Raw genomic sequence first — 8402 nt, 5'->3', positions numbered from 1 at the left:
AATGCTTCGCACTGAAGATTTGAATCTAGTGTAACCTTTTCAAAAAAGCATGTGCTTTTGATAAATGTGCTTTCATAGTTGAAGGTTAATTCACAGTGCCGCTGACTTTTCAAACTAATAATACAGTTAACTTCGAAGGTTTCGGAGATTATGACTGGACGAGAAAATACAGCCGCAGTACTGAAGACACCTGACAGCACGGTTTAAGGCACCTGTCTACTTTCCACATACTTTGTAGTAGTTCTGTATAGTTTACGTGTGGTTCTTACAGGAATTATACGGAAATATATACAACTTTACACCGAATTCACTTACTTCCTCACAGAATTATACTGAAGCCTGATGAACTTATTGAGCTGGGCATAGGAAGCGCTTTAGCGAGGGTTTCTGAAATGTTTGAATTATGGAAACAGGTAAGCTCTTATTGTTTCCCTGAGAAAACTCGTGTTCAGTTTCGTAAATGCGCAGCTAAATATTCTGTGAACGTCTGTGAAATTGGGGCGCATACGCTGCCTTGGTAAAATAGTGGAGCGTTTTAAAATTATTTGTTAGTCTTATGCTGCAAGCATATTCTTTTCTACTCCTACACTCAAGATCGTTCAACATCACTGCGTATAGACGCCTTCGCATATAAAAAGTGTGTACTTGCAGTATATGTGCTATAATTCAGTCGTAAGTAACTACAGTTGTGGTACATTAAAAGCCAGAATGTCATCTTCTAACCACACAGTACATATTTTTTACTTGCTTCGCATGCTTGATCAGCAGTTCTCGTGAACATTTTATAGCGCGTGTTGCTGAGCCAGTCGTTGGACACAGTAACACGCGAAACCGACCCTACGTACGCGTGGCGCTAATAAAAATTAAAATACTCGAAGGAATTCTTAGCAAGCTGTGAACACCCTGCCTGTTAGAAACGTGCCACCGCTCCCCGTATGACTGCAGGGGATATTTTTTCAGCTATACAGAGGATTACATGCTGGAGAAGTTCATGTTTTATCGATAAAAATAAGGCCATCATTTAAAAAGTATGAACTTGTCAATTGTTAATTGAAAACAACATAAATACATATCTTATTCTCCTGGACATTTGCTGTTAAAAACGAGAAAAGAGAAACATGCACTCATTAACATGATTGGCGGTGCCAGAATAAAAAAAAAATAATACTTTCATATTTTGGCATTGTAATGTATATAAATGCGTTTCTTACGTATTAGAACAAGCACTAATAGCATTGGTGCGCAAGATATTTCCTTGGCTGTTAAGCGGCCGCCGCAGGCTAGATTTAGTACGCATCGCTTGGCTTTCGATAAAGCGTCGGGCATTTGCCTCTACTGGACTCCTAATTACTCGCGTACTACTCAGCATGCATGCGATTATTCTACTTGCGAACACTGGGCTCATCAAACCATGAGCTTGGTTCGTTGTATAGAACCGTTCGACCATTAATTTCAGGATACACGTGCGCTCGCTGTAATCGGGCGTTTTTTTCTCCGCTTCGGGTAAGGGGTCGCTTTATTCATTTTCCCACAGAAAAATGGTTCAAACTAAGCGTGTTCTAACATACAAAACATTTCGTTCACTTGCCTCTTTGATTCAATTCACTTTACGCTTCTTTGTGTCATTGTTCATGGTTCACCATGAAAATCATGGGGTATTCATAGAGTCTTCTATCCAGTATAGTTGGCGAACAAGACAGGAAGTGTTTTTTTTTTAAATTTACTTGCAAAGCCAAGAAAGCCTGGCAACAGAAATCTGTTCTTTACTGTAAGGGGAACAATATACGGATCGAATATTTGCAATTCATAGATCAATAATTACATAAAACCAACAACAATGAGTGCATGGTGAAACGTCAGCAGACAAATTCTTTTTACCACGCCCATCCTCGTATTTTCCGCGTCGCTCGGTCTTCCTTTGTGCTGCACCTCTCCCTCATTATCAAAAAGAACTAGCCCAAGTCACTAGCCTTATTTTTACTGTCACGTAATTCTAAGCGATTATGACGTTGCGTCCTTGAACTGAGGCTTTACATCGGGGTAATCTTGATATTATTCTTCTTCCATGAACAGTTTTCTTCTGCATTGCGTAGGGGCAGTTTGCTAATTGCCCTCTGGAAATTTCGACCATGTGGGGTTCACTCTAGCGAAATGGGGGAATGAGGATCTCTTTCATCTAACGTCTATGTCACAGATTTTAAACATTCTAAACCTTCCTTTACCATGCCCTGTGTTCTTACTCACCGATACAGACGTTACTAGCAGGCGCTAAAAAGTGTATGAGTGCGGTTTATGTAATACGACGAATCTTTTCATATACGCAGCCAATGTGTGTATACATCGCGCTTTGAAGGTGTAAAGCCCCAAACTGTAGGCATCCGTTAAGGTTTAGGTGCATGTGTGCGTTTATCGTTTGCTTCGAGGACGCTGTATTCGCTTTAACCCAATCACATGTCTGGGCAGCTGAATTAACATTTGCCAAATACATCTTTTGTTCTAACAGCTCGCCTATAAACTGTCTTTTAACGCTTGCGTAATACATCACATTTTCGAGGTCACTGCTTTAAAGTATCAACGTGAAATAAGGATGTGCCGACGATCACAATCATTAAATTTGGCCGGCGAGAAATTAAATAGAAAAGCAAGCCATCCCGATGCATATTAACTGGTGCTGTAATGTGTAGGTCATTTTTCAACTGTAGCTCGAACTGGAGAGCTCGGTGCATTGCGGCAGGGCCAGTGGAGCAGAATCACTTAGAGACGAAGCGCTGCAAGCGGGATGCTGATTCAGAGAGCCATTCGCTTTGTGAATAAATATGCTTCAGGCACAAATGCGCGTTTTAAAGTGGCGCAATGATTTGTACTTTCTCGTTTGGGACATTTTCAGTAATGCTGCCCGTAATCCGAGCCTTCAAATGCCGACGGAGACCTTCCAATCTAGTGACCTGTGCTTGCAGAATTTCTATATATATGCGTTTAAGCCATTCGAAGAGACGTCACAACTGCGAGCTGCTTCAGCGTTGATTGCATATAAAGGATATTGATCTGTAGGCCCCAATTTTAGTCCGCCATTTAAATATTTATCCTTATTGCTACGTGATTTCGAAGACGATGCACGTAGCTATGTATTGAGATATAAGCAGTAGAGTATCGGGGGGAACTGAAGGCAACTTTGCACCTTGTTTTATTCCGCCTTGGCTTTCATCATGGTCAGTGCTAAGTATAGGCCTTGTAAATAGTTTACAGTTTATATTTTTTGAAGTAACACTACTGACGCCCTCCTCACCTGGACATCTGCACATCTTGCGTTAGCTTTCACAATTATGATTCCGAAATAGTGCATACTTCTGATGCAATGTCAAAGCGATACTTGCACCTGTCGTAAGGAAAAGCAGCCATGCATCTACGATGCCTTGTAGAGTGCCGATACACTCCATTTGTGGTTGGGTGATTAGTGCCACATGGTTCGTGTATGTACATGACATACAGAAGCATGAACTTAGCTTGCATTAGCTTGGTACATGCGAGAAGTAGACAGGACACACAAAAAAGAGGCAGGTAAGCGCTAAACTTCCAACAAGGAGTTGAAAGTTTAGCGCCTGCCTGCCTCTTTTTTTTGTGTGTCGTGTCTACGTCTCGTATGTACCGCGCTAATACAAGCTAAGTTCATGGATGACCAACTCGCCCGAGCCAAAACACTTCCAATACAGAAGTACTTCGCGAGATCAAACGCCCGTGAGAGCGTTATCACGTGTAGGAATGAAGGGTGAGGAGTCAGTGTTTCTGTCAGCGCCAAGTATGTACCCAGATCACCAAGCTGCCAATGAAAGAAACAAGAAGGTCGAAGTGGAAGCAAACCAAGCTGGTAGGTGTTTTATTATTATTATTATTATTGTGGTGAGCACTAGCCTGAAAGCTTGTTGTGTACCGTCACGTAAATGGCTGCCTCAACTTTCGAGGATCCTAAAAGCGAGTGAATGCGAGCCATTTGGTAAGAATCCATGGTTAAAAAATTCGGCAGATCCCAAGTACCGTGGGAGTCGATGTTATGCGAAGCATGCGGCGGGTAGGTGACTGTGGCGTAACTTTTTTTACTGAACGACAAGTTACAAAATGACGCTAAAGATTTGTATAAATTTTATACGCACACATATATATGTTGAAGAGCCGCATATGTGTTACATAAGCAGTTGTTTACGGTTGGGTAACGCTGCGAATAGCAACGTGGGTATTACCTACACCAGAAGCAGTAAGCTGATACGTAGTGCTTATAAGTGTCCCGAGAACGCACACACGTTTAACGAACCCGTGTACATGTGTGCAGGAAGTTCTTGACAGTTCTTGAACAAGGGCATCATCACCGTGATCAGTGAGCACCAGCAGCTGGTAATTAGTTGTTATAGGATCCGGTCGTAATCGTGATGACGAGGAGTCCATGTGTAGTGAAGTATGTGGTATAGTAAAGCTGTTGGAATTCGTGGATGCCTCGGTCATTTTGTCGACAAATTGTCTGTCGACAGAGCCGGCGACATGTCGGAATCTGAAGCCACCCTTCGCGTTCGTGAGGTATAGGCCGTCGAGGCTGGTAGGCCTGGATAGTGCTACGTAGACCAACATCAGTGGATGGTGTTTGTCGTATTCGTAGACTACCTGGGCGCATATGGCCTAAGTAGCCTAGTGTACAAAGCGGTTGTCAATCAATCTGGCATCATACTCGGTCAGCATGAGGCCATCGCCTAGCCTCGTAAGAAATGAAGAGGACACAGCGTCGTTCTGGTGGACGAAGTGCACTTTACGGTGCGGTGATGTGGATATCATATGTAACCTTCGTTAATGTATTCCTCCGGGGTCGAGCAATGCTTCAATATAGCTTGCTGAATCATAGGAATACAAACGTAATGTTTATTAGACTGCTATAGAAGCGGAGCCAACACTGGAACTACAGACACTAATCTGATATGACACCTGCATCGTAGGAGTACACATCGTAGGAGTATCATGTAGCGTTTATTGCTTTCTTACAAAATTACATAGCCAGCACCACAACCACAATTGGCGTTGCACTGATATTACGCCTGCGTAGGCTGCTTTTTCAAACCAGTTTACAGACCTGGCGTGGCTCAGTGGTAGAATACCTGATTGCCACGCAGAATGCTTGGGTTCGATTCCTGCTGGGATCCTAATTTTCATTCTTTCCATTCGTTGAGTCAGTGCTGCCGATGTTGGTTTTCCTTAACGCTCTAACATTTAAGTTAACACTGTCTGTTCTCGCCGTTGCTGGGTAGATATAAACTGTCAATCACCTGTGGCGCATACCCGTACACCGCAGCCCGTGGTAAACGGGTATGTGCCACACGTGTCTAGTGGAAAGGGTTTGACGACGTACGCGACAATTTTTAACGTTATTCATATCATGACCCGGCAATCATATTCGTCAAATACTCTTACCTTCCTATGCAAATTTTGGTCTACACCAAGTTAAGGAGGCGATCATGAGAGCACCCAGACGTAGGCGGCTAGATAGATAGATAGACAGATAGATAGATACGTAGATAGAAACGCTCAAAGTGCCAGAGGTTCGCTAAGAAATGCTTCGCATTTAAAACAGCGCGAAGAAGACGCGGACAAGCAATAACACAGGAATAGCGCTGGTCCTAGCGCTGGACCAGCGCTAGTCCTGCGTTCTTGCTTGCCCGCGTCTACTTCGCGCTGTTTTTAACAATGGATTCGAGGATCACGTAGTGTATAATATGCCACCATATAATACGATGCTGTGGTACATTGCGTTTTTAGTACTGAAACCCGCATAGTAAGACTTACCTCAGCCCGCTTCTTTTGCTCAAAAATAACAAACCCACGCGCCTACCAACATGGCCTTCCGATTCGCACTGCCACGTTTGATGCTTTCGCTTTGTGTAGATATAACTGACTTTCTTTAGCTCATTGTAAGGTCCGCAGGTCCATTGAAGTTTTCGTGCCATCCTTGAAGTGTTTAGCTCATCAGATCGACTAACTGCCACTTCTCATCTTACAATGTACCAGAAAGTCTGCTTGAAGCCTTGAGAATTCGCGCTGTAAAATATTTATACCAGGAGGAACTTTCATTCCTTGCGCTATCTTTTTCCATTATTTGGAACATGTATTATATTACACCAAAGAACTGATGAGCGCATTATTTAACAGCTGCATTATTGAAAACGCAAGGTTCTATGCGGATTCCTTTATAAAACATGAGCCACATTTGTGTTGCAATCAGGCGAATAAATGCACACAAAGTATATATCGATTTCACTAGCGTAAGGGCTGAATAAATGAACAGATCCGGCGTATGTAGCACGCACAAGTTGTTGCCACAGTTCCGTATGAAGATTCGGGAAACATTTTTTTTAATTGCAGGAACATGCCGCTTTCGAACGTTTGTTTCCCGCTCCATATTTTTTCACGGACAGTTATGTGACGGAAGACTCGAGTTCCGTATAAAATGCACATACTTTCAGAGCATGAACCCTTACTCATACTTACACGTATGAATTAAGCTTAGATGTAAACGCGGCTTCCTTACTTCCTAATTAAGACCCTACATACCATAGCATGCAATGCTCTCAATCGAATCGATTAAAGTCGAGTTTGCTTGGGGATGCCATGAATGTCTGCCAAAAAGCAATTGCGTCCGTAATTTGGGTGACTGAGCTCCGACGCATTTATTCTTTATCTCCTTATGTATTCAATCCGACCATTTCAAGCTGATTGCCCCCTCAGCAGTATGGAATTTGAAGCTCTGATTTAGAGAAATTGCACTGCGAGCTTCTTCAATGCTCGCTGACCCTTCGTTCTCTGCCTAATAGAGACAGCATATTTTTCCACACTTTTGTAGGAGACCCCACAAAAGTGCTGGAGTCTAACCAACGTTACGCCGGGAAAAGCTACCCGTGGTGCCGTAGAAAAGCTCCCTCCGTAGAAAATCTCCTTAGAAAAGCTCCCTCCAGGGCCGCTAACGCCAGGCGCGCATCTCATCCTTCCATCATTTTATTTCTGTTCCTTACATTCGTCGGCTAAATCAGGGCACCGCTTACTATGGGCGGAATAGTCCCCTGTTGTATAGAAAGCTCTAAAGCGATAAACGAAATGCTCAAGAAAAGCAACGCATGACGTCACCTTTCAATGAGAGATTTGCCTTTTCACTATTGCCTTTTCTCGCAAATAATATTTCGGAGGTATGGTGAAGCGCGATAACTCACGTACGCAATGATACTATTTTAAGTGCGGCCTTTCGAAAGATAGCGGACTGGTCTTCCTATGCTCAAGAATGGGACATCATCAGTGTCGTTAGGCTCACTATGGGGGAAATGAAGTACGCAGAGCCATGCGCCACCACACTTCTTAACGTGGCGTTGACGAAAAATAATGCGATAAAAACTCCGAGGGTTTTAAGCGCTAAAAGCACGACGCGATTACGAGGCGCGCCGTAATAGGTGACAGGGGAATAATTTTTGATCACCTGCGTTTTTTAACGTGCACGTTAGTGTAAGTGCACGGCTGTTCTTGCATTTGGAGCACATCTAAATGCTTTCGCTATGACCAGGAATCGAACCCACGTGCTCAAGCTCAGCAGCTTGTTAGCTGTTTCTGCGACGCTATATCTATATGCCGCTTTATATTTATGACATGCTCACTTTTGCGTTATTAGCACTTGCTAGAATTTTATATTAACATGTATTGCTGCATATAAAAGGCATTAGCAGCATGAATGAATGAATGAATGAATGAATGAATGAATGAATGAATGAATGAATGAATGGAATCTTGAGCGCTGGTTTCCTTATTTGAACCAACCTCAATTAAACCCAGCAGATAATAAATCCAGGGAAGGTATAGGAGATGTTATTTGTGCTGTTTAAAGTGTATCGCAGTAATTGCGATGTAGATGTGAAAAAAGAAGTGGAAAAAAAGACAACTTGCCACTGGCAGAGACCGCACCTGCAACTTTCTTATTTCGCGCCCGATGCTTTTACAATTGTGCTACAGCAGTGGCCATCCCCTGGTCCACTTATCAAGTATTTATGCGCATGCATTAGCAGAGAACAGTGGACCCGGGCGATTCGGGCAATGCGTAGGACACATCAGCGACTAGGACACACGACCCTATGCAAATACCTTCGTCTTGCTTGTATACAACACTACTGTGGTCTATGAGCAACGCCCTTAAGTACACTTCCAGAAGTTTCATGAAATTTGCTAAGCTTATCCCACATTGGTTTTGAAATCTGACATTTCCGAATTTTCCGACTCTTCAACTGCTCTGAGGGCTTCCTTTTGCGGAATGTTGCAATAGAGGTCCTTAACGTCAATCGAGAAAATTGAGGTGCAGGAAGTTGTTTCAAGGAATTCAACAACACTGTCCG

General features: G+C 43.0%; 1 long non-coding RNA gene across 1 annotated transcript in view; it reads left to right on the top strand.

The window, feature by feature from the left end:
• The first annotated feature begins 229 nt into the window (after positions 1 to 229).
• LOC119395990 (uncharacterized) overlaps positions 230 to 8402 on the top strand; it is a 44018-nt gene continuing 35845 nt past the window's right edge. The window contains exon 1 of the long non-coding RNA XR_005184369.1: positions 230 to 413. This is a non-coding gene — a long non-coding RNA (uncharacterized LOC119395990). The remainder of the gene's footprint in view (positions 414 to 8402) is intronic.

This window comes from Rhipicephalus sanguineus, chromosome 6 (assembly GCF_013339695.2).
Source record: "Rhipicephalus sanguineus isolate Rsan-2018 chromosome 6, BIME_Rsan_1.4, whole genome shotgun sequence".
NCBI lineage: Eukaryota > Metazoa > Arthropoda > Arachnida > Ixodida > Ixodidae > Rhipicephalus > Rhipicephalus sanguineus.
The sequence above is the reverse complement of the archived record's forward strand: the minus strand, read 5'-3'. Positions and strand labels throughout refer to the sequence as shown.